The 24,647-nt window shown below is 36.5% G+C and overlaps 1 protein-coding gene and 1 pseudogene across 2 annotated transcripts in view; one reads left to right on the forward strand and one right to left on the reverse strand.

Moving 5' to 3' along the window:
* ARID2 (AT-rich interaction domain 2) overlaps positions 1–24,647 on the forward strand; it is a 230,771-nt gene that overhangs the window by 62,968 nt on the left and 143,156 nt on the right. The gene's annotated exons all lie outside the window — the stretch shown is intronic.
* LOC105747279 (glyceraldehyde-3-phosphate dehydrogenase-like) lies at positions 22,603–23,634 on the reverse strand (annotated as a pseudogene).

Genomic DNA, 24,647 nt, shown 5'->3' on the forward strand with positions numbered 1-24,647 from the left:
ATTGTTGAAGCTAACCTATTTCTTGTATTTTGCACTGGCAGCCTTTAACAAACTAAAACTGCCTCTGATTTTCTTTACTGTGGTGTGTCTATCTTCTTTGGTATTGGGGTAATGTTGGCCCAATAGAATGAGCTAGGGAGTATTCCCTCCTCTTCACTTTTTTAGAAGAGTTTGAGCAAAATTGATGTTCATTCTTCTTGGAATATTTGATTGTACTCACTTTTGTAGCCATTTGGTTCTGGGCTTTTTGTTGTGAAGTCTTTGATTATTGATTCAATCTCTTAGTAGTTATTGGTCTGCTGAGATCTTCTATTTCTTCTAGAATCAGTGTAGATAACTTATGTATTTCTAGGAATTTTTCCATTTATTTAGGTTATCTAATTTGGCATATAGAGTTCATAGTATCCTCTTATAATCCTTTTTGTTTTTGTGGCGTCAGTAGTAATGCCCACCTTAACTTCTGATTTTAGTTATTTGTATCCTCTCTCTTTTTTTGTCATTCTTACTCAAAGTTTGTTGGTTTTATTGATGTTTTCAAAGAACAGCTTTTGCTTTTGTTAATTCTCTTGCTTTTTATTCCCTATTGTATTTATTTACTGTCTAATCTTTTTTTAATTTCCTTCCTTCTACTTGTTTTGGGTTTGGTGTGCTCTTTCTTTGCTAGGTCCTGTGGTTGTGAGGTTAGGTCTCTGATTTAAGATATTTCTTCCTTTTTAATATATACATTTAGAGCTATAAATTTACCTTTTAGCACTGTCTTTGCTCCATCCCTTATGTTTTGATGTGTTGTATTTTCATTTTCATTACCTCAAGATATTTCCTAATTTCCCTTCTCATTTCTTCTTGGACCCATTGGTTATTTAATTATACATTATTTTAACTTCCAAGTATTTGTGAATTTTCTAGTTCTTCCTCTGTTATTAACTTCTAGCTTCATTCCATTATGGTTAGAGAAAATATATTTATGATTCCAATATTTTTTAATTTCTTGAGACCTGTTTAGTGACCTTGGATATGATCTATCCTTGAGAATGATCCGTGTGCTCTCAAGAAGAATGTATATTCTGCTGCTGTTGTGTGACATATTCTATATATGTCTGTTAGCTCTGCGTGGTTTAGAGTATCATGCAAATCTTCTATTTCTTTATTGATCTTCTATTTCCTTATTGATCTTCTGTCTAGATGTTCTGTCCACTATTGAAAGTGGTATATTGAAGTCTCCTACTATTAATGTTGAACTGTCTATTTCTTCCTTCAAATCTGTCAATATTTGCTTCATATAATTTAGGGCTTGGTCAGTAGGTGTACTTATATTTATAATCATTATGTCTTCTTACTGAATTGACCCCTTTATCAGTATATAGTGACCTTCTTTGTCCTTCGTAACAGTTTTTTAACTTAAAGTCTCTTATATCTGATATTAGTATAGCTACTCCAATTTTTTGTTTGTCTCTATTTGCATAGCGTTTCTTTCCATCCTTTCTCTTTCACCCTCGGTGACTTGAATTTAAGGTGAGTTCCTATAAACAATACATTGTTGAATCACACATTTTCGTCTTTTCTGCCATTCTCTGCCTAATGACTGAAGAGTTTAACCCATTTGCATTTAAAGTAAGTACTGATAATGCAGATCTATTTCTACCATTTTGCGATTTGATCTTTTTTTTATAAGCCTTACACCTTTTTTCTGTCAGTTCTTCTATTAATGCCTGCTTTCACATTTATTTGATTTTATGCAATGTACCATTTTGATTCCCTTCTCATAACCTAATGTATATATTTTTCATATGTTTTCCATGGGGGACTTACTGTGGGGCTCAGATTTAACATCCTAAATGTAAACAATCACATTTTATTTGATACCAATTTAAATTCAGTAGCGTATAGAAATATTGATTCTATATCCCTCCTCCCCATCTTTTTGTTGTACTTGTTAGGAATTATATCTTTGTACATTGGATGTCCACAACCCTAGAGTAATCATTACTTTTTAAAGAGTTAAAAGTTTAAAACTGGTAAGAAATAAAACGTAATGTTTCATACCCAAAAGATAAAACTATAGTACTGAGATTTATAACTATATGTATGGTTACCTTTACTGGGAGTCCTTATTTTTTTTTAAATTCTGCATCAGTCCACTGTCTAGTGTCCTTTCCTTTAGTCTGAGGAACTTCCTTTAGCATTGGTTGTAGGTTAGGTCTAGTGGTGAGGAACTCCCTCTGCTTTTGTTTATCTGGGATTATTTTAATATTGCCCTTATCTTGAAACACAATTTCTCTAGATATAAAATTATAGTTGGCAGTTGTTTTCTCTCAGCACTTTAAATATTTTCCCTACTGTCTTCTTGCTTCAAGGTTTCTGGTGAGAAGTTGACACTTAATTTTATCGGTGTTCTCTTGTATGTAACTCCTTGCTTGTCTGTTGCGTGTCAGAACTCTCTTCTTGTCCTTGGCATTTGACATTTGACTACTGTGTATCTGGGCATGGTCCTCTTCAAGTTTATCTTTTTTTGAGTTTGTTGGACTTCTTGAATATGTACATTCATGTCTTTCATTAAATTTCAGAAGTTTTTGCCAGTTTTTAAAAATACTCTTCTGTCCCTTTCTTCTGGAATTCCCATAATACATATATTGATACACTTGGTGAAGTTCCACTGTTCTGTTAGGCTCTTCCACTGTTCTGTTAGGCTCTTTTCACTTTCTTTCATTCTTTTTTCTTTCTGCTCCTTATCTTGAATCATTTTAACTCCCTTTTCTTTGAGTCCACTGATTCTTTCCTCAGTCAGCACCAGTCTTCTGTTGAACCATCTAGGAAATTATTCATTTGGTTATTATGACCCTCATCTCCAGTGTGTCAGTCTGGTTCCTTTTTAAAATTTCTTTCTCTTTATTTAAATTCTCATATTATTCATTCATCATTTTCCTGGTATCCTGTATTTCTTTCTCCATGTTTTCCTTTATGTGCTTGAGTTAAAGGTAAATGTGGAGAAAAATCATCTTTCTGTTGTGTCCAAAATCTGTTCTTCATTGTTGGTTTCTGGATTTGTAACTTTTTTCTTTGGGTAGGTCATCATTTCCTGTTTCTTTGTTTTATAGTTTTTGTTTCACACTGTACTTTTAATATTTTAATGTGTAAAATCTGGGATTTAATCCCAGAGCTGTTTCTTAAATTTGTACCTAGCTAATAATATGACAGATTTCCTCGAGTGGCAGGAGCTAAACAAAACAAAGAAACCACAAGGCCATTATTTCTGCAAATATTTTCTTTTCTCCATATTATTTATTTCATCCTTTTGGGACTGTAATTGCATATATTAGCCTTATATTAGACACTATTGTATCTTTCTTGTTACTTGCTCAATTTTTTGGTTCCTTATTTTATTTTCATATTTTATATGTTGTTACTTTACAGTTTTGCATGATGATTACTATATGTGAAATTTTTGGAGGTCTAAATCATCACCATTCATGGTGATTTGTTTCCATGTATGTTAGGTGATCTTTAGTTATGCCATTGTTAATATTTAAATTATTTATTTTAGATTCTTTATTACTTAAATAACTGTATATAAAATGTAAATAACACATTGCCACATTAAATAGTAATACCTGGCAGAAAAAGAAGAGGACATTAAAATTCAGCAGAGTGAAAAGGAAACAATAAGCGCCATCTCTACATTTAATCTCTGTTAAAAAGGAAGATTGGTAAGAGAAAAGTGCCAAAGAAATACTAGCATCAGACAGGATTTTCTTTTTGAAAGAATGATTGAAAGTATGTTTTGAAGAGAACTATTTTCTCACCAAGTGGAGCAATGTTAATTTTTGAAAAATAGACATATAGGTTTACAGAAAAATCATGCAGAAAATAGAGTTCCCATATCCCCCAACACACACCCATTATTTACACCTTCCATTAGTGTAGTACCTTTATTACAATTTTTTTTTTGTAAGGTACGGGAGATTGAACCTGGGACCTTATATGTGGGAAGCAGGTACTCAACCATTGAGCTACACCCACTCCCTCCATGTTACAATTCATGAAAGACTACTATAATTTTACGTTAATAATAGTCTATGGTTTACGTTAGAGTTCCCTGTTTGTGTTATACAATCCTATGGTTTCGTTTTTTAATTTTTATTCTAGTAACATTTATACAAGCTAAATAAAACATTTCCCCTTTTAACCACATTCAAATATATATATATACATATATATGTAATTAAGTGCTGTTAATTAGTTGACAGTGTTGTCCTACCATTTCCACCAACGAATACTATTATTTTTCCATCACTATTAATTTTTTGCCATGTCTTTCTACCACCCCAAAATAATTTCTTACTCTTTGTATCAGCTTGAGAAATGCTGCCCAAGTACCTTTTTGTGCATGTGTATGTTTATATATATGTATCTATCTAGTGATATATATGTATCTATCTAGTGACGTACAATTTTACCTTTTAACAAATTTCCTCTAGAATGAAGCAGCACAAATATACTTACAAAATTGTATTATATTATAGTTTATCATTTTGAAGTTTTTGAACAAATTCTCTAAACTTTTAATAATGAAAATCAGTTTTATATTTTGCTGATAACTTAATTTTCTCAAGAAGTTTTCTGAATTTTTCATTTGGTAAAGACAAAATTCATATCTATCTATGGTATATTTGGACCTTTTACTTTATTGTCAAACATTTTAGTAGCCAAATTAATGGATGATCTATCATGAAGTAGATTAAAGGAACTATGCCAATAGCTGAGTTTTAAGAGAACATTGCTGTTGTTTCTGTGTAACTAATTTTTCTGTATTTCCTTTAATTGCCAGTGGATATTAGATTTTCTGCATCTATATTTTTATGTTTTACTTGGTGATATTTTACTTACAGTTTTCTATCTATGTTTGTGGGTGATTTGGTCTTTTCCTGAAATGTCCTTATTAAGTTTTCTGTCAAGTTTATGCTAAACTTTTTCTCTTCTTTAGAATAGAATATGTAACATTATTTTTACTGTGCTGCAATTTATTTATCAAATGTTTGATGGAATTAGTCAATAAATCATCTAAGGTCTGGAGTTTTCTTTGTGAGTTAGATTTGTTATTACAGTGGATTAAATTTCTTTAGTAATTATAGTATTATTCAGATTTTATAATGATCATAGGATCTGTAATTGATGTCCAACTTTCATTCCTAACATTGGTTATTACTGCTGTCATCATCTTACCCCACCCCCAATCAGTCTCACCAGAAGCTGATGAACTTTTATTAGTTCTTTCTGAGAACCACTTTGGGCTTTATTGACCCTCTAATATCTTTCGTCCCCTTTCTTCTGTATTCCTTGGGTTTATTTTGCCATTCTTAGAATCTCATTGATTTTCAACCTTACCTTTTAATAATTGTAATTAAAGCTATATTTTTCCCTCTGAAGTACTGGTTTTTGCTGTTTCCAGATTTTTTTAATATTATGATTTTGTTTCCCTTCACCAGAACAACTATGAAACAGGCAGGAACTCTCCAAATCATCTATTTTAAAATTTCGGAGTCCATTGAAACAGTGTACAGCATCCAGGGAGAACAAGAGTTAGATTTAGGTAAATTATGGTAAAGACCATTAAATTGCTCTCTCTCCACAGTGATTACCGTAGCCCAGGCTCCATTGTCATAGCCAGTAGGAGGAAGGTCTAGCTCCTGGTGTCTCTTGTTGGTGTAGAAAGGGACATAAAAAAATCTACTTCCCTAGGATCCAGGATGGGCATGGGCTGATCATAGATCACTGCTTTTGATTGATATTGCATTGAATCTGTTCATCATTTGGGGTAAAATTGACATTGCAACAGTATTTATTTAAATCCTCCTTGATTTCATTTTGCAAAGTTTTTTAGTTTCCTATGTATAAGTTCTTTACATCCTTGGTTTAGTTTATTTCTATATATTCAAGTCACTTAGTTGGTATCATAAATGGAATTTATTTCTTGATTTCTTCCTTAGATTGCTCTTTAGTAATGCATAGAAATACTACCAATTTTTTGTATGTTGATTTTGTACTCACCTACCCCCTAAGCTTTGCTGAGTTCTTTTATTGGCTCTAGTAACATCGTTGTAGATTTTTCAGGACTTTTTATATGTAGGATCATGTCATCTGCCAACAGTGAAAGTTTTACTTCTTCCTTCCCAATTTGGATGCCTTTTATTTCTTTTTCTAACCTAATGCTCTGGCTAGAACTTCCAGTGTAATGTTGAATAACTGTGATGACAGTGGACATCATTGTCTTATTCCAGATCTTAGAGGAAAAGCTTTCAGTCTTTTGCATTTAAGTATGATGTTTGCTGTGTGTTTTTCATGTATGCCCTTTATCAAATTGAGGAAGTTTCCTTCAATTTCTATTCTTCAAAGTGTTTTTTTTCAAGAGAGGATGCTGGGTTGTATCAAATGCCTTTCCTTTTTCAATTGAGATGATCATGTGGTTTTATCCCTTCATTTTGTTAACATGGTTTATTGCATTATTTGATTTTTTAATGTTCAATCACCTTAGACTTTGTGGTATAAAACCCAGTTGATCATGGTGTACAATTATTTTAATCTGTTAGATTCTATTTGCAGTTATTTTGTTCAAGATTGTTGCTTCTATATTCATAAGAGAAATCAGTCTATAATTTTTTTTCTTATGCTATCTTTATCTGGATTTGGTGTTAGGGTGATGTTGCCCTCAGAAAACAGGTAGTGTTCCCTATTTTTCAATTTTTTTGTGAGAGTTTGAGCAGGATTGGTATTAATTTTTCTTGGAATATTTGAGAAAATTCACCTATGAAGCATCTACTCCTAAGGTTTTCCTTTTTTGGGAGGTGTTTGGTGACTGATTTAATCTCTTTATTTGTAATTTTCCTGTTGAGATCTTCTATTTCTTCTAGAGTTGGTGTAGGTTGTTTGTGTATTTCTAGGAATTTCTCCCTTTCATCTAGGCTTTCTAATTTATTGGCATACAATTGTTCGTAGTATCTCTTTATGATCCTTTTTATTTCTGTGAGATCAGTAATAATGTGTCTGTCCCTCCTCCCCATTTCAGGTTTTATTTATTTGCATCTCCTCTTTTTTCTACTTGTCAGTTTAGCTAAGGATTTGGCAATTTTACCGATCTTTTCAAAGAACCAACTTTTGGTTTTTTTATGTTCTCTGTTATATTTTTATTCTCTGTTTCATTTATACCTCCCTAATCTTTTTATTTCTTTCTTTCTGCTTGCTTTGCTGTTATGTTTCTAATTCCTCCAGGTGCACAGTTAGGTCTTTGATTTTTAACTCTTCTTTTTTAATGTAAGCATGTAGGGTTACAAATTAATCTCCTAGCATTGCCTTTGCTGCATCCCATAAGTTTCAATATACTTTGTTGTTTATATTTGCCTCAAAATATTTACTAGATTCCTCTCCCCCACCCCCCTTTTTTTTTTAATTAAAGGAGGTAGTAGTGATTGAACCCGGGACTTCATACATGTGAAGCAGGCACTCAATCACTGAGCTATACCCACCCCATGAATTCAATTTATTGACTTGTTTTGTGACCCAACATGTGGTCATATACCTCTGTTTCCCTACTTTAGGTTGTTTTTATCCCACTTTACCACTCTATATTTTGTGTATCCATTATCAGGAAATATGCATTTTTCTTGTCCATTGTATCCTGAGACTTAAAGGAATTAAAGAGTAGAGTTGAGTATTGAGGATACAGTACTTTTGGGTGTTTTATTTACCCTTTTAGTTACCTTACTGAAGATCTTCATTTTTTTTTTTTTTCCCCTATTTCAACCAGCTCCCTTCTGTCTTTTCATTTCAACCTGCAGGACTCCCTTTTGTAATTCTTGTAGGGCAGGCCTGTTGTTGACAATCTCTCATTTTTCATCTGTGAATATTTTAAACTCCCTCATTTTTGAAGGCCAGTTGTGCCAGATAAAGAATTTGGAGCTGGTAGTTTTTGTCTTTCAGTATCTTAAATATATCATACCACTGCCTTCTGGCCACCCTGGTTTCTAATGAGATATTAGCATGTAATCTTATTGAAGATTCCTTGTATGTGCCCAATTGCTTTTCTTTTGCTGCTTTCAGAATTCTCTGTCTTTTGCATTTGACTTTCTGATTAGTATGTGTCTCAGAGTAGGTCTGTTAGGATTTATTCTGTTTGAAGTATATCATGCCTCTTGGACATGTGTATTTATTATGTCTTTCCTAATTGTTGGGAAATTTTCAGCCATTATTTCCTCAAATACTTCTGCCCCTTTCCCCTTCTCTTCTCCTGGGACACCCATGGCATGTATGTTTGTGCACTTCATGCTTTCACTCAAATTCCTGAAACATTGCTCAGTATTTTCTAATCTGTTCTCTATCTGTTCTTTCTTTTGCCTGTTTAAACCTGCTATTTTATGCCTCCACTGTATTTATTTATTTATTTATTTATTTATTTTTAGGTGGTAACGAGTAATGAACCCAGGACCTTGTACATGGAAAACAGGTGCTAAACCACTGAGCTACATTCGCTCTCCAATGAGAGTTTGCTTGTTTTATTTTAGGAGGTTCTGGGGATCAAACCCAGGACCCCATACATAGGCACTCAACCACCTGAGCAACATCTATTCCCCTCCCCACTGTGTTTTTAATCTCTGTTAATGTGCCTTTCATCCCCATATTTTCTTTTATGTTTCTTTTAAATTTTAAAATTCTTCTTTATGTTTACACAGTCTTCTTAATATCCTTTAGCTCTATATCCATGTTTTCCTTCATCTTCTTGAATAGACTTAGAGTTTTTTTAACATACTTGATTAGTTGTCCCAACTCTGATTCTCCTCTGAAGTTTTAATTTGTTCCCTCAACTAAGATGTATTTTCCTATTTCTTAGTGTGACTTGTAATTTTTTGCTAATGTCTGGGCATCTGTGCTACCTCTGATGGTCAGTTTCTCCTCTTGCCTAGGGTTTTATTATAGATTGGCTGTGTGTTAACGCTTATCTTTGATGCTTGATCCCCCTTATCCTGAACTTCAGAGTAGCCTCTGTTACATGTTCAGATTTTCTTAGGTCTTTTTTACTAGTTCTTGCTCTTGACATGCAGTACAACTTTTAAGATTGCCCTTTTATATGCAGTTTTTTCACATCCAGGAAGAAGCTTCCTTTCCTCTATTCCTTTTCTAGGACTTGTGAGCTATTGTTTCTGTCTAGAATTTTCCTCACCTTCTATGATATATATATAATAATTTTATTGTCTTTTTAAAAAAAAAAATGCATAGATCACACAAAATGTTACCTTAAAAAATACGAGGTTCCCATATACCCTACTCCCCACCCCACCCCACTCCTCCCACATCAACAACCTTCATCAGTGTGGCACATTCATTTCATTTGATGAATACATTTGGACCACATGGATTATAGTTTACATTGTAGTTTACACTCTCTCCCCGTCCATTCAGTGGGTAATGGCGGGATATATAATGTCCTGCATCTGTCCCTGGACCTCCAGGTCCTGAAAATGCCCCCATATTGTACCTCTTCTTCCTTCCTCCTGCCTTCAGCAACTCCCATGGCCACTGTCTCCACATCAATGATAAAATTTCTTCCATTGCTAGAGTCATAATAATTCTATAGTAGAATATCAGTAAGTCCACTGTAGTTCATATTTTATTCCTCCATCCTGAGGACCCTAGGATGACGATGTCAACTCCACCTCTAAATCAAGAGGGATTGATATGTTTTTTTAAACTATTCTTCTTTATTCATTGCCCCCTTTTCATTACACTTTTAAGTCCTGGAACCTGTCCTGCCTTACAGCAGTGCAATTTCCCCCTCCCCCACCCCGGGGTGCTTTTTTGTCTTAATAACTTCCTGGAGGGTAGAGTATCTCGATCTGGTAGCCAGATGGGGTCATTGTTCCATAAGGCCCATTTTTACATTTCGGTGATACAACAGTCAAAGATCATAATTCTGCTGTGCTCTCTCTTTTGTTTCCTGGGGGCTCTTTTGCGTGCATGCCCTTGCCAGCCATTTGGGTCTGGCCTTAAGTGTCTGGGGTTCTGACTTGCTGTTGTGAATGACTCTGTATTCTGCATCCAAGGCAGGAGGTACCTTGTCTTGCTTCCTCTGTGTGACTCTTGAGCTGAGCAGGACTGAATGAGAGTGAGTGGTCTGGACTGGTAAACCTGGGTCATAGATCGCCTACCTTTTGTTCATGGGTTTTTTGTTAGTTTGTTTTGGATTCAATGTTCATGGAGTCCTTTTCCAGTCTCTGTCATATTCCAGAGTTCCAAGGAAATAAGATTTGTCCTTTTATTAGTTGATCTGAGGGGAGACTTCCAGAGGATACCTTACTTTACCATGTTGATGGTGTTGTACATTTCATTCTTCGGGCTGTAGTTTTCAGACTGCTGCAAAGACCTGGTGTGTGTTCTGTAGAGGTACCTCAGCCTCAGGCCACAAAGGAAATGGTATTTGGGATTGGAGGACTTGCTAGGATTCTTGGATTGGTACAGTTTCTTTTATATCTTTTACAAACTGTACTTTCAGGGAAGAAAGGGTCCTAACTGTCCTAAATTATATCTTCTTTCCTTCGCCTTGATTGAAACAAATGTTTAAAAATAAGGAATGTAATTTGATGATCAAAATATCTAAATGTTTTCTGACCTATAATTTCTAGATCAAAGGTAGTATAAAGAGGATTATTGGAAGTATTTTTAGACAGATAGCATTTCAACAATTGAGTGCCTGGATACACTTCTTAAGTTAACCTCAGGTTAACTTCTATAAGAAGCATCATCTCTTTTCCATGGGACTAGCCAGCTCAGAGGAAAAAATTAAATCACCCAACAGGCCATTGAAACTGAAATGCTAAACTGGAAAAGAAATCTTCGTTTCTGCCCTTAAATTTAGATTAATTCTTTCTAAAGCTAATTCTTCATATTTGTTTCCATTTTAAACCATCTTTATTGAAGCCTTGTTGTCTCTTGGAATTCCTGAGTCATTCACACGAACTTTTTCACAGCAGTATCTTGGTTCCATGTGGGTCATTCTTTTGTTGCACATTCTGAATAAATAGCAATTTAAAAAACTACCATTTGGTTTTTTTCTCTCAAAAATAGCTGTTCCTTATTTCCTAAATTTAAAACAATATCAGTGATTTTTATATTGTGATTCAGGGAATTAAGGTTATCCTGCTTAATTCATGCTTAGATGCTTAGATTCTTAATAAGATGAGGTTATTGTTTTTTAAATAAAGTTAATATAGTAATATGAATATTATTTAGGCTGTAGAATCGATTTTTATTAATTTTAGCTCAGAAAGTGAGAAAGCAAATTTGCAGATGTTTTTAAAGAGTAAATATGTTTCGAGAAATGAAAAGAAACCTTGGACATAATTTAAATGAAGATTCTCTAAGCACAAAGGTAATTTTTTTTTCCTGTAAAAGGTAGACTAAGTCTTAGAGAAGTGTATAGGTAGCTGAAATAAGACTGAGAATTCAGACAAATAGTTTAGCAAAGAAGTGGTAGAATTTGAATCAGTGTGATTAAAAAAAAAAAAAACTAGGTCCCAGCCAGCCATTGAAAATTCAGCCATGGCCAATTGCAGCACCAGGGAGAGCTCCGTGTGTGCTTTTTGCTCAGATTGTGTCATCTTAATGGTTGAGGGCACTTGCTGTGTGTACTTAATTGGTTAGAACTAGCCCAGCTCCCTGATGTAAAAGATTTATCTTCCTCATTGGGCCAGAGCCTTTAATTTCCTTGTCTGAGGTCAGTTAACATAAAGTGCAACTATTAACATAAAGTGCAACTATTAAGTAATGAGACTAATTTCTATATTATGTGGTAGAAATGACCCTGAAAAGGACCTCTATAATATTGTCTTCTTAGCCATTATTTTTGCCTTGAATAATTTACGCTCTTTCAGCTTTACAGAGGACTTTTTGCCACAAGTGTTACTCTTTTTCACATTTCAGTCTGAAACTTGTTTTGTAATTTTCCAATCCTGTCATTTTTCTTGGAATTTTTGTATTCTACCAGGTTCTTAAATCTACAAAAGTAATTAGATTACTTCAGAAAAAAAGTAAATGTTATCAGGAAGCAGCTGTGGCTCAATCAGTTGGGCTCCCGTCTACCATATGGGAGGCCCTGGGTTTGCTTTTCACGGTCTCCTTGTGAAGGCAGGCTGGCCTGCGCCTGCAGAGAGCTGATGGCCTGTGCCCATGGAGAGCTGGTGCAGCAAGATGACGCAACAAAGGGAGACAAGCAGACACAGAAGAACACGCAGCGAGTGGACACGAGAGCAGACAGCAATCAAGCCATGTGGGGTGGGGGAGGGATAAATTTTTTAAAAACCTTTAAAAAAAGTAAATGTTATCTTTTTATAATAATTCACAAGTAAATCCAGACATTTATGAAGGATATATTTTGGTATAGGGGTGCACTGTATATATCTGGCACATCTTACATGTTCCAGTATCAAAATCCTATCTAGAATCTTCACCCTGTAAAGAATTTCTACTAATCCAGGCTTACTCCTCTCATGTGTCAGTACTTTCCAGCTAGTCATAACTCGACTGTAGCCTCCAGATGACCCATTTAATTTATAATTAATTCCCATGTCTTCAGTCTTTTCTTAGAGTACTCCTGCCCTGCCTTCTTCCTTCTCTTCAGTCTTCTTTTCCTCCTTCCTACTCTTAATTTACCCTTCCCTCCTTTTTTATGTTTCCCAATTCATTTCCTCCTCCTCTCTACTTCTCTAGTCATTTCATCTCTTTCTATATCCCTCTACTCTTTTCCTTTCTTCTTCCACCCTCTTTTTCTCTTCTTTCCTTTCCCCTTTTTCCTTCTTCCATTTATATTATCTCCTATTCCTCTTCCTACTCCTCCTTACTTCCTTTCTCCCCCATTTACACCTAAATCTGTTTTCCCCTATAACACTGCCATCCAGAATATCAAGGAATACCATATTCCCTTTTGCTAAAAAAGCAGTTTTAAAGATTTATCATTTTGTGTAAATCCCCAATCCCCATTCCTGCCTGTTATACTCTTTTTATAGATATCCTTCTAATTTATTAAGAAAGTAAGAATTTACATATATGGAAATTTAAACTTCTTTTCCTCCCTCTACAAAATATATATTACCTCATAGTTTTCTCCTCACTCTGGACTCAGAAGAAAACTTCTCTACCTATGCTTTATTTTATTTTTTATTTTTCTTGATAATGTTAAAGCAAAACATTTACTGTAGAATATTTCATAACAAAATTTCATTTAAAAGTAAAATTACATACTTCCAACACTGTCAACATTTAGGTATGTATGCTTTAGACTTTCCTTTGCACATATTTACTTATGAAGTATAATTTTTAAACAAATAGAATCCGTACTATATGTCACATCTTATATTTTATTAGAATATTTCAGACATTTTTAGATGTTATTAAGTATTCTATTGCAACACTATTTTATGTGCTGCTTTGAATTCCATTGTACAAAACTAAGTGTAACAGTTGTCTACTAGAAAGGTAGTTTTTCACCCTTATAAATGGGAATGGACAGGTTGATTTATTGGAAATCTTTGCATAAATTTTTAATGTGTTTATTTTCTTAGGGTAATTGACTAGAAAAAAATATCTGGGATAAAATGGTACTCTTTTTTGAGGTACAAGGGTCCAAGGATTGAACCCAGGACCTTGTATGTTGAAAGCCAGTCCTCAAATACTGAACCACAGCGGCTTCCCTGTGTTGGCTTTTTCATTTGTCTGGCTTGTTTGTCTTTTTCTGTTTTCAGGAGGCACCAGGAACAAACCCTGGACCTCCCATGTGGGAGGCAGGTGCTCAACTGCTTGAGCCACATCTGTTCCTGGTACTCATATTTTTAATGCTTTTAATGTATATTGTCAAATTCCCCCCAGAAATGTTGTGCTTGTTTATATATGTATTCCATTTATGAGTTTCTGTAAAACCTATGCTAAAACATATATTGTAATATTTTCTGTTTTAACTCATTTCACATTTTTAATTGGCATGTCTTAGGCTTACCAATTATTTCTTTGTGATTTAAAAAAAATCATGTCATTTGCTTATTTTTAAAAAACTATAATACTGGTCCTTTTCTAGATGATTTAAAATAGTTTCAAATCTAAACATACACATGCAAAATATTTCCCCAGGTTATTGTTTATGGTTTAATGTTATGCTACTTTTTGCCTTATAGAAATTTTAAATGTTATAAGGTAAGTATATTAATCTTTCTTTGTGAGTACAATAACTTATGTATTCTCCTAGTTATTTTTTTTTACTTTTAATTTACATTTAAATATCTAACTCTTGGAATTTGCATGAGTAAATTCTGTATAGTGAGTGGTAAAAATTCAAAATTATTTTTGTTTTCCAATAATGAATCAGTTATAATAGAACAAATTTTTTTTTAACATTTATTTTATTTATTTATTTGTTTCTCCCTACCCCCACTTTGTTTGCACTTGCTGTGTGCCATGTCTTTAGGAGGCACCGGGAACTAAACCTGAGACCCTGGGAGGGAGGCCCTAATTGCTTGAGCCACCTCTGTTCCCTGCATTGTTGTATGTGTCATTATTTTTTTTTCTTGTGTCTCTTGTTGCATCATCTTTTTTTTAGATTTATTTTTTATTTATTTCTCTCCCTTTCCCTGCCCTGTCGTCGTCATTCCCACCCCCGCCCCTGTCCCCCCACAGTTGTCTGCTCTCAGTGTCCATTCACTGTGTGTTCTTCTGTGTCCGCTTGCATTCTTGTCAGCAGCACCGGGAATCTGTGTCTCTTTTTTTTGTTGTGTCATCTTGCTGTGTCAGCTCTCCTGTGTGTGCGGCACCACCTAGGCAGGCTGCACTTTTTTCACAGTGGGCAGCTCTCCTTACGGGGCGCACTCTTTGCGTGTGGGGCTTCCTTACGCGGGAGACAATCCTGCGTGGCAGGGCACTCTTTGCACGCATCAGCACTGCACATGGGCCAGCTCATCACACAGATCAGGAGGCCCGGGGTTTGAACCTCCAACCTCCCATGTGGTTGGCGGACCCCCTGTCCGTTGGGCCAAATCTGCTTCCCATTGTTGCATCATCTTGTTATGTGAGCTTACTGTGCCTGTTGTCTTGCTTGTTTATAATGTTTTCTTTAGGAGGCACTCAGAACCTCTGCTCCCTGCTTTGTTGCGCCTCTCATTATGTTTTTCTTGTGTCTCTTGTTGCATCATCTTGTTGTATCAGTTTGCCATGCCTTCCTGTCACACCAGCTTGCTGTTCTTTAGGAGGGACTGGGAAACAAACCACAGACCTCCCATGTGGTAGGCAGGAGCTCAATAGCCTAAGCCATATCCACCTTCCTAGAATTAATTGAATATGCTGTTCTTTTCGAATACTTATTTGAAATGCTACCTTTTTATATTGGACAATTAGGTTTCTATGTTTAATGACATTGACTTATCTTTTTTTTTTTTTAATTTTGAAATCATTTCAAACTTATAGGAAAGTTACAAAAATAATACAAAGAATTCCAATATATGCCCCTCTCTAGATACCCAGATTTACTAACTTTGAACATTTTGCCATATTTGCTATATCTTTCCTTTCTTTTCTTTCTTCCTCATTCCTCCTTTTTTCCCTCCTGCCTTTCCTTCCTTCCTGTCATCTACATATCTATTTTCTAAACATGAGTAAATTTCCTATATCTTTCTCCTTTTATACTTCTATATATATTTCCTGAGCCCAAGTATATTCAGTTATGTAATCACATTAAGTACAGTTATCAAATTCAAGAGATTTAATATTGATACGAAGCGCAGAGTCTTTATTCTAATTTTTCAATTGTACCAATATTGTCATTTTCTCCTCCATTTTTAGTTCCAGTCCAGGATCATGCATTTGGTCGATATTGTTTCTTTAATCTCTCTCTTTTTTTTAACTGTGCTAACATATATACAACCTAAAATTCCCATCTCAGCTACTCCCAAACATACAATTCAGTGGCATTAATCCCACTCACATGTTGTCCTACCATCACCACCATCCATTACCAAAACTTTTCTATCACACCCAATGGAAACTCTGTATCTATTATACTTTAATTCCTCATTCCCCCTCCACTTGGCCCCTGTAATTTACATTTTCTAATTTTTTCTTAGAAGTTGAATCATTCTGTCATTGGCTTATTTCACGCAGCATGATGTCTTCAAGTTTCATCCATCTTGTAGTATATATCATAATTTCATTCTGTTTTACAGGCCAAATAATATTCCATTGCATATACATACCACATTTTGCAAACCTGTTCACCTTTAATGGATATTTGGTTTGCTTTCACCTTTTAACTGTTACGAATAATACTCCTATGAACAGGGTATACAGAGATGTATCTGAAACTCTGTTTTCACTTCTTTGGGCTTTATACCTAGAAGAGGGATTGCCAGTTCAAAAGGTAGGTCTGTTTAATTTTCTGAGAAACTGCCAAACTTTTGCACAGGGACTGAAATATTCTGCATTCAAACCAACATTTATATAAGGGTTCCTTTATCTTCACATACTCACCAGCACTTCTTACTTTACCTTTTTAAAAAAATAATAGCATTCTACTGGGTGTGAGGTATCTCATTGTCTCATTGTGTTGTTTTTTTCCCTAAGGTTTATTTATTTATTTATTTCTCTCCCCTTTCCCCCCCACCCCCATTGCCTGCTCCCTCTGTCCATTCACTGTGTGTTCTTCTGTGTCCCACTTGTATTCTTGTCAGCAGCACCAGGAATTTGTATCTCGTTTTTTTGTTACATCATCTCACTGCATCAGCTCTTCATGTGTGTGGCGCCATTTCTGGGCAGGCTGCACTTTTTTTGTGCTGGGCGGCTCTCCTTACGGGGCTCACTCTTTGCACATGGGGCTCCCCTGCACAGGGGATACCCCTGCATGGCACTCCTTTGGCACATCAGCACTGTGCGTGGGCCAGCCCATCACACGTGTCAGGAGTCCCTGGGTTTGAACCTTGGACCTCCCATGTGATAGGCAGACACCCTATCTGTTGGGCCAAATCTGCTTCCCTCATGGTGTTTTTTGTTTGTTTTTCAGGGAGGTACCAGGGATTGAATCCATGACCTCATAAATGAGAAGCAGACACTCAAACCCTTGAGCTACATCTGCTCTCTCTCATTGTGGTTTTGATTTGCATGTCCCTAGTGACTAACGATGTTGGGCATCTTTTCATGTGCTTATTGACCATTTGTATGTCTTCTCTGAAGAAGTGTCTATCCATCACCTTTGCCCATTTTTTAAATTGGGTTGTTTGTCTTTTTGTTGTTGAGTTGTAGGAGTTCTTTATATATTTTTAGTATTAAACCTTTATCAGATATATGGTTTCCAGTATTTTCTCCCATCCTCTGTGTTGTCTTTCCACTCTTTTTATAATGTCTTTGAACAAAAGTTTTTAATTTCTAAAATTTTGATCATGTTCTTATCTATTTTTTCTTGTATTACCCACGCTTTCAGTGAAAGTTGAAGAATCCATTGTCTTTTACAAGATCCTGAAGATATATCCCTATGTTTTCTTCTAAATATTCTATAGTTGTAGATCTTATATTTAGGTCATTGACTCAGTTTGAGTTAATTTTTGTATGTGGATGTAGGGGTTCAGTTTTTTATTGTTGTTGGTGGTGGTGGGTTTTTTTTGCCTGTGGATATCATTTTCTAAGCACCATGTATTGAATAGACTATACTTTCCCCATTGAGTGGACTTGGCACCCTTGTCAAAAAACAGTTGACCATAAAGTTATGGGTTTATAACTCTCAATTCAATTCCATTGATTCTATACTCATGTCTCTGCCACACTGTTTCATGACTGTAGCTTTGTAATAAGTTTTGAACTTGGGAAATGTGAGTACTCCAGTTGTTCTTTTTCCAGATGTTTTTTGATTATTCAGGGTCCCTTACTCTTCTGTATGAGTTTGACGATTAGCTGTTACATCTCTTCAAAGAAGGCTGTTGGAATTTTGACTGGGATTAAATTGCTTCAGTATTGACATCTAAACAATATTAAGTCTTTGAATCCATGAGCATGAGGTATCTTATGATTTATTTAGGTCTTCTTTAATTTCTTACAATAATGATTTGTAGGTTTTGTTTTTAGTACAACTCCTTTACATTATTGGTTGAATTTATTCCTACTTTTTTTTTCTTTTAGTTGCTATTGTGAATTCAGTTGTTTTCTTGATTTCCTTTTTGGATTGTTAATTGCTATTACATTGAACTTATACCCTACAATGTCACTGAATTCATTTATTAGCTCTAGTAAATTCCTTATAGCTTCTTAGATATTTTCCATTTATAGGATGATGTTACTTGCAAACAGAGATCCTTTTTCTTCTTTCTTTCCAGTTTGGATACCTTCTATTTTTCTTGCCTAATTCCTCTGGCTGGAATTTCCAAGTATAATGTTGAATACTGGTCTCTGTGTCCATTCACTTTGTGTAGGCATTCTTAGGATAAATTCTACTTGTTCATGGTATATGATCTTTTAATGTGCTGATGGATTTTGTTTGCTTGCATTTTTGTGAAGGATTTTTACATCTACATTGATAAGGGATATTGGTCTGTAATTTTCTTTTGATATCTTTATCTAGCTGTGATATTGGGGTGATTCTGGTCTCACAGAATGAATTAGGAAGTCTTCACTCCTTTTGAACATTTTGGAAGATTTTGAGAAGGATTGGTGTTAATTTTTCTTTGAAAGTTTGGTAAAATTCACCAGTGAAGCCATGTGGTCCTGAACTTTCTTGTTGGGAGGTCTTTTTATTACTGATTTAGTATACTTACTTGTTATTGTCTGTTGAGATCTTCTCTTTCTTCTTCTTTTTTTTTTTTTTTTTTTAAAGATTTATTTATTTATTTAATTTCCCCCCCTCCCCTGGTTGTCTCTTCTTGGTGTCTATTTGCTGCGTCTTCTTTGTCCGCTTCTGTTGTCATCAGCGGCACGGGAAGTGTGGGCGGCGCCATTTCTGGGCAGGCTGCTCTTTCTTTTCACGCTGGGCGGCATTCCTCACGGGCGCACTCCTTGCGCGTGGGGCTCCCCCACGCGGGGGACACCCTTGCGTGTCACGGCACTCCTTGCGCGCATCAGCGCTGCGCATGGCCAGCTCCACACGGGTCAAGGAGGCCCGGGGTTTGAACCGCGGACCTCCCGTGTGGTAGACGGACGCCCTAACCACTGGGCCAAAGTCCGTTTCCTTCTCTTTCTTCTTGAGTCACTGTAGGTAATTTGTGTACGTGATGCTTCTTACAGCTTCCCGATTTCTCTCTTTGTCATTCAGCAGTTTGATTATAATGTATCTTGGTGTGGGTTCATCTTTCCTCCTTTTTGTTTTTCAAAAATACACATGACTTTTGGATGTATATAATTGTGTCTTTTGATTAAATTTTGGAAGTTCTCAGCCATTATTTCTTCAAATATCCCTTTCTTTTTTCTCTTTCTGGGACTCCCATGGTGCATGTTTTGGTATACTTGCTGTTTTCCACAGGTCTCTCAAGCTCTGTTCATTTTTCTTCATGGTTTTTTCTTTCTGCTTATGCTGAATGATTTCATTTGTTATCATCAAGTTCACTGATTCTTTTCCATGCTCAAATCTGCTGATGAGCCCTGCTGGATAATTTTTTATTTGGGTTATTATGGTTTTAAGCTCCATTATTACTGTTCATTTATTTTTATATCTCTTTATTGAAATTCTCTTTTTGGTCATTCTATTTTACTTATTTCCTTTAGTTTTTTTACTTTGTTTTCCTTTAGCTCTTGGATAATATTTGAGATAATTTTTTTTAAAAAGCCTTTGTCTGGTATATCCAAAGTCCGTACTTCCTCACTGATAGTTTCTAATACCCAGTCTTGTTTCATTGCCTGGGCTGTCATTTTTCCCCCCTAGATGGCTCCTTTGTCTGTCCGCTCACTATCTGCTCATTTTGTCTACTTGTTGTCTTCACTCCTTTCTGCTCGTTGTCTCTGCTCGTCTTCTTTAGGAAGCACCAGGAACTGAACCTGGGACCTCCTTTGAGGGAGGCAGGTACACAACTGCTTGAGTCACATCTACTCCCCTGGGCCATCATTTTTTAATTTTTTTACAAGCTTAGAACCCTTTGTTACACTCTGGACATTTAATATTTCAATGTGTATTTCTAAAATTTAGGTACTAAGGTGCCTGTTCCTTTAGCCTGTATCTAGCCAGTATTGCAACATAGATTTCCTTGGACACCAGGAGATAGAGAGAGAGAGAGAGAGAAATAAGAATTAAAAAGAAAACACCTTTCCCAGTCTTTGCAGATTGGCATTTGCAAGTACTCTCCCTCAGAAATTAGTTGGAGTCTAAAGATCAATTCATGTTGAAAGCGAAGGGTCCTTACCCAGTCTTTCTAAGCATGTATCTTGTCTTAGACATAAGTTCATAGCCTTAGGAATTCCCAACGAACATGTATCCACATGTCTCTTCCACAGGGAAATTGTCTTTACTCCTGGGCCTTTTATTCTTTTAAGTAGGTAAACCTTTGCCCCAGGTGGCTGTGATTTTATTGTTTTCTTAAGTGAGTTGCTTCTATCTACAGGGCAAGTTCTTGCATGTCGAACTTGCAACAAGTGTACGGATTCATTCCTTTAGACTACCATCAGGCAGATTGGTGTAGACGTGTGCACCCGAGTATGTGCATAAGTATTACTCTGCTCCTTCCGGAATCAGATCAGGGACTCTTCACTGGGAGCACCAACTGGCTCAGCATGGAACTGGGCAGGGAGTGGAGGAAGAGCCAGCAAATGTGCCTTCTGGTTTTCCTACCATTTGTAAACTGCTTTTTTCTTGTTTGGGGCCTCTTAACCTTTAACTCTTTTCTGGAGCTCTGAGAAGGATGGCACTATCAGTTTGTTGTTGTTTAAAATTTCTGTAGTAATACAGAACCCTGGAGAATCTCCATAATTTTGGTGACATCTTGATTCTGTTTTAAATATTGTACCTTTTAATGCCTTTATTACTTTTTTCTTTATTATTTTATACTTTTTGTTGAAAAAGTAATAACAAGCACTTTTAGGAAAAGAAAATTTAAATAATATAAAGGGTGAGAAAAATTCCATCTATGAAGGTAGCCACTCATTTCATTCCCGAATACTCTATTCATATGCAAACTTATTTACTCCATAGATAAATATACCTAATACACAGTTGTTCTGTATCCTTTTTTTTAAAATATGTCAGCATGTATAGATCTCACTCATTTTTTACAGCTATGTAGTATTCAAATAAGAATCTAAAACAATAGTCTCCAATGGTTTGATCATGTAGCTTTCTTCTAGTCTTTTATTGCCCAATAATATTGCAGTATAACATATCCTTATCCTTGTTCTTTCCCAACATGCTATATACGATGAATTTCCAGACATGGAATTACTGGAACTAATTGCAAACATCATAAATTGGCCCTGACTAATTTAAGAAGAAATGGAATTTATGTTCCAGAAAGTTTTCTCTATTCCTACTGCCACTGCTTTTGAAAAACCTATTTTTATTGTTGGTGATGGTGGTATTTCCTAAAACCTCAAAGTTCTAAACAAGAGAATCCATCTGGATAAGACTTGAGTTATATGCCTACATAGAAGCTGCCGGGAAAAACAGAGAGGGCTTATTTCACCCTTTTCACTTCTTTGTTATGGAGCCAGTCCTGATGCCCAATTCTTTGAGTTTTAACAAATATACCATAATTTCATGTATCTACCGTTATGGTATCGTACAGAATAGTTTCACTGCCCTAAATATGCCTCGTACTTCACCTCTTCACACCTCCTGACAACTCCCCTGAACCTGTCACAATCACTAATCTTTTTACCGCCTTTATAGTTTTGGTTTTTCCACAGTGTTATATAATTGGAATCATACAGGATGTAGCCCTGTCAGACTGGCTTCTTTCTCCTAGCAATGTGCATTTAAGGTCCCTCCATGTTTTTTATGTGGCTTAATAGAGCATTTCCTTTTTATCGCTGTGTGTATATATGAATTACATGAGTGTGCCACAGTTCTTTCATCCATTCACCTATGAAAGGGCATCTTGGTTCCTTAAAATATTTAGCAATTATGAATAATTATAAGCATTCTCATGAAGGTTTTTTTCTGGACATAAATTTGTAACTCCTTTGGGTAAATACCTAGGAGCACAGTTGCTGGGTCATATTGTATACCTGTGTTAGCTTTTTAAGAAACTGCCAAACTGTCTTAAGTGGTTGTACCATTTATTTTGCATTCTTACTAGCAATAAATGAAAGTTCCTATCGTTCCACATCCTCTCAAGGACCTGGTGCTATTGATGTTTTATATTGTAGCCATTTTAATAAGTTTGTGGTGTGTGACAGTTGGAACTTATTTTATGAATCCCAAAAAGAAAAAGATTTTTTTTTTTTTCTGGGTACAGTGTACTTTATTGATGATGCATGACAAGGTAGGACCCTCTGAACCCATCCCCTTCTTCAGGGGGTCTGGGATGGAAGCTGTGGAGGATGGCGATGCTCAGTGTTGGAGGATCAAGTTAGGGTCAGGGCTCCCCAGCAGCTGCTTCTCTCTTCCTATCAGCTCTTGCTGGGGCTGGTGGTCCAGGGGCTCTTACTCCTTGGAGGCCATGTGGATCATGAGGTCCACCAACCTGTTGCTGTAGCCAAATTCATTGTCATATCAGGAAATCAGCTTGAGAAAGTGGTCATTGAGAGCAATGCCAGCCCCAGCATCAAAAGTGGAAGAGTGGGTGTCACTGTTAAAGTCGCAGGAAACCACCTGGTCCTCAGTGTAGCCCAGGATGCCCTTCAGGGGACCATCTGACTCCTGCTTCACTACCTTCTTGACGTCATCATATTTGGCCGCTTTTTCCAGATGGCCGGTCAGATCCATGACAGACATGTTGGGGGTGAGGACCCAGACGGTCACGCCAGCGAGCTTCCCATTCAGCTCTGGGATGACATTGCCCACCACCTTGGCAATGCCGTTAGATGCAAGGATGATGTTCTGAGCAGCCCCACACCCATCACGCCACAGCTTCCTGGAGGGGCCGTCCACAGTCTTCTGGGTGGTAGTGATGGCATAGTAGTGGTCATGAGTCCCTCCATAATGCCGAAGTTGTCATCGATGACCTTGGCAAGGGGGGCCAGGCAGTTGGTGGTGTAGGAAGCATTGCTGACAACCAGTATGACAACAACAGGGAGTTGTCATACTGCTCATGGTTCACACCCATCACAAACATGGGGGCAGCAGCTGAAGGGGCATAGATGATGATTCTCTTGGCGCCACCCTTCAAGTGAGCCCCGGCCTTCTCCAAGCTTATGAAGGCACCAGTGGACTCCACAACATATTCAGCAACAGCATCACGCCATTTGATGTTGGGGGGATCTCGCTCTTGGAAGATAGTGATTCTCATTGATGGCAAGCTTCCCATTCTCAGCCTTGATGGTGCCCTTGAACTTGAAATGGGTGGAATCATACTGGAACATATAGACCATGTAGTTGAGGTCAATGAAGGGGTCGTTGATGGCAACAACCTGCACTTTGCCAGAGCACACAGCAGCCCTGGTGACCAGATGCCCAATATGGCCAAATTTGTTTATTCCAATCCTCACCATCTTGTCTCAGGGATGCAGCTGGCACTGCACAAAGAGCTGTGGCTGTCTTTCGAACGGGAAGGAGCAGAGATAAAGATTATGTTTTTTAACTAATCCATTCCTCTGGGTATTAGATCCTTTTGATTGGACTACATCAGTGAGGCATGACTCAGATTGAGTCTCTGCCCTCTTCCTGGGTCTAATATAAACAGAAATACAGAGAGACAGACACACACACAGGAAACGGGAGCTCTGCTGTATTTGATTTGGCCATGTGAGAGAAAGGAGTACAAGTTTGTCCATTCCTGCAGAAAGGTAGAGAAACCCTGAGAGACTGAGAGAGGAGGCCCAGAAAGAGGCAAGCCTTCTAAACTTGCTTGCCCACAGCTGAGCTCCTGGAGATGGTACATTCTGGATGGGAAGGCAGAGAACTCAGCAAAAATCAGCGGCCATCTTCACCATGTCACCAGATGCCAGGATTACCAGTAGCTGACTTTGGTGAGAAAGTATCTCTGATGGTGCCTTGATTTGGACATTTCACAGCCTCGGAACTATACACTTTTACCTATAAGAGATCACTGTTACAAAAGCGAACCCATTTCTGGCAGCCTTTGGCAAACTAAGACATGGCAGTATCTCATTATTGATTTACTATTCAGTTCCCTACTGATACAAGATTTTGAGCATCTTTTTATATGCTTGTCATTTGTATATCTTCTCTGGTGAGGTTTCAGCTCTTTTGCCCATTTTTTTAATTGGGACTCCAATGTTTTAAATCTCAGTTTAACAATATCCCATACATTGATTCAAAGGTCTAGTTCTATATTCAGTTTGATATTTGTTTTTCCATAGTGGAAGAGTGATACATAGGTGTAGATGGAACAAACACACCATTATTTGTGCTTAACAAATGATGCTCATTTTTTAATCCTGTCTGTCAATTATGCAAACTTTTTCCTGATGAAATTTAATTAACATATTTCCATCTTGTCAGGTGTCATTCTTTTTCTTGCAAAATTGGACAGTTTTTTCCA

Source organism: Dasypus novemcinctus, chromosome 12, assembly GCF_030445035.2.
Source record: "Dasypus novemcinctus isolate mDasNov1 chromosome 12, mDasNov1.1.hap2, whole genome shotgun sequence".
Taxonomy (NCBI): domain Eukaryota; kingdom Metazoa; phylum Chordata; class Mammalia; order Cingulata; family Dasypodidae; genus Dasypus; species Dasypus novemcinctus.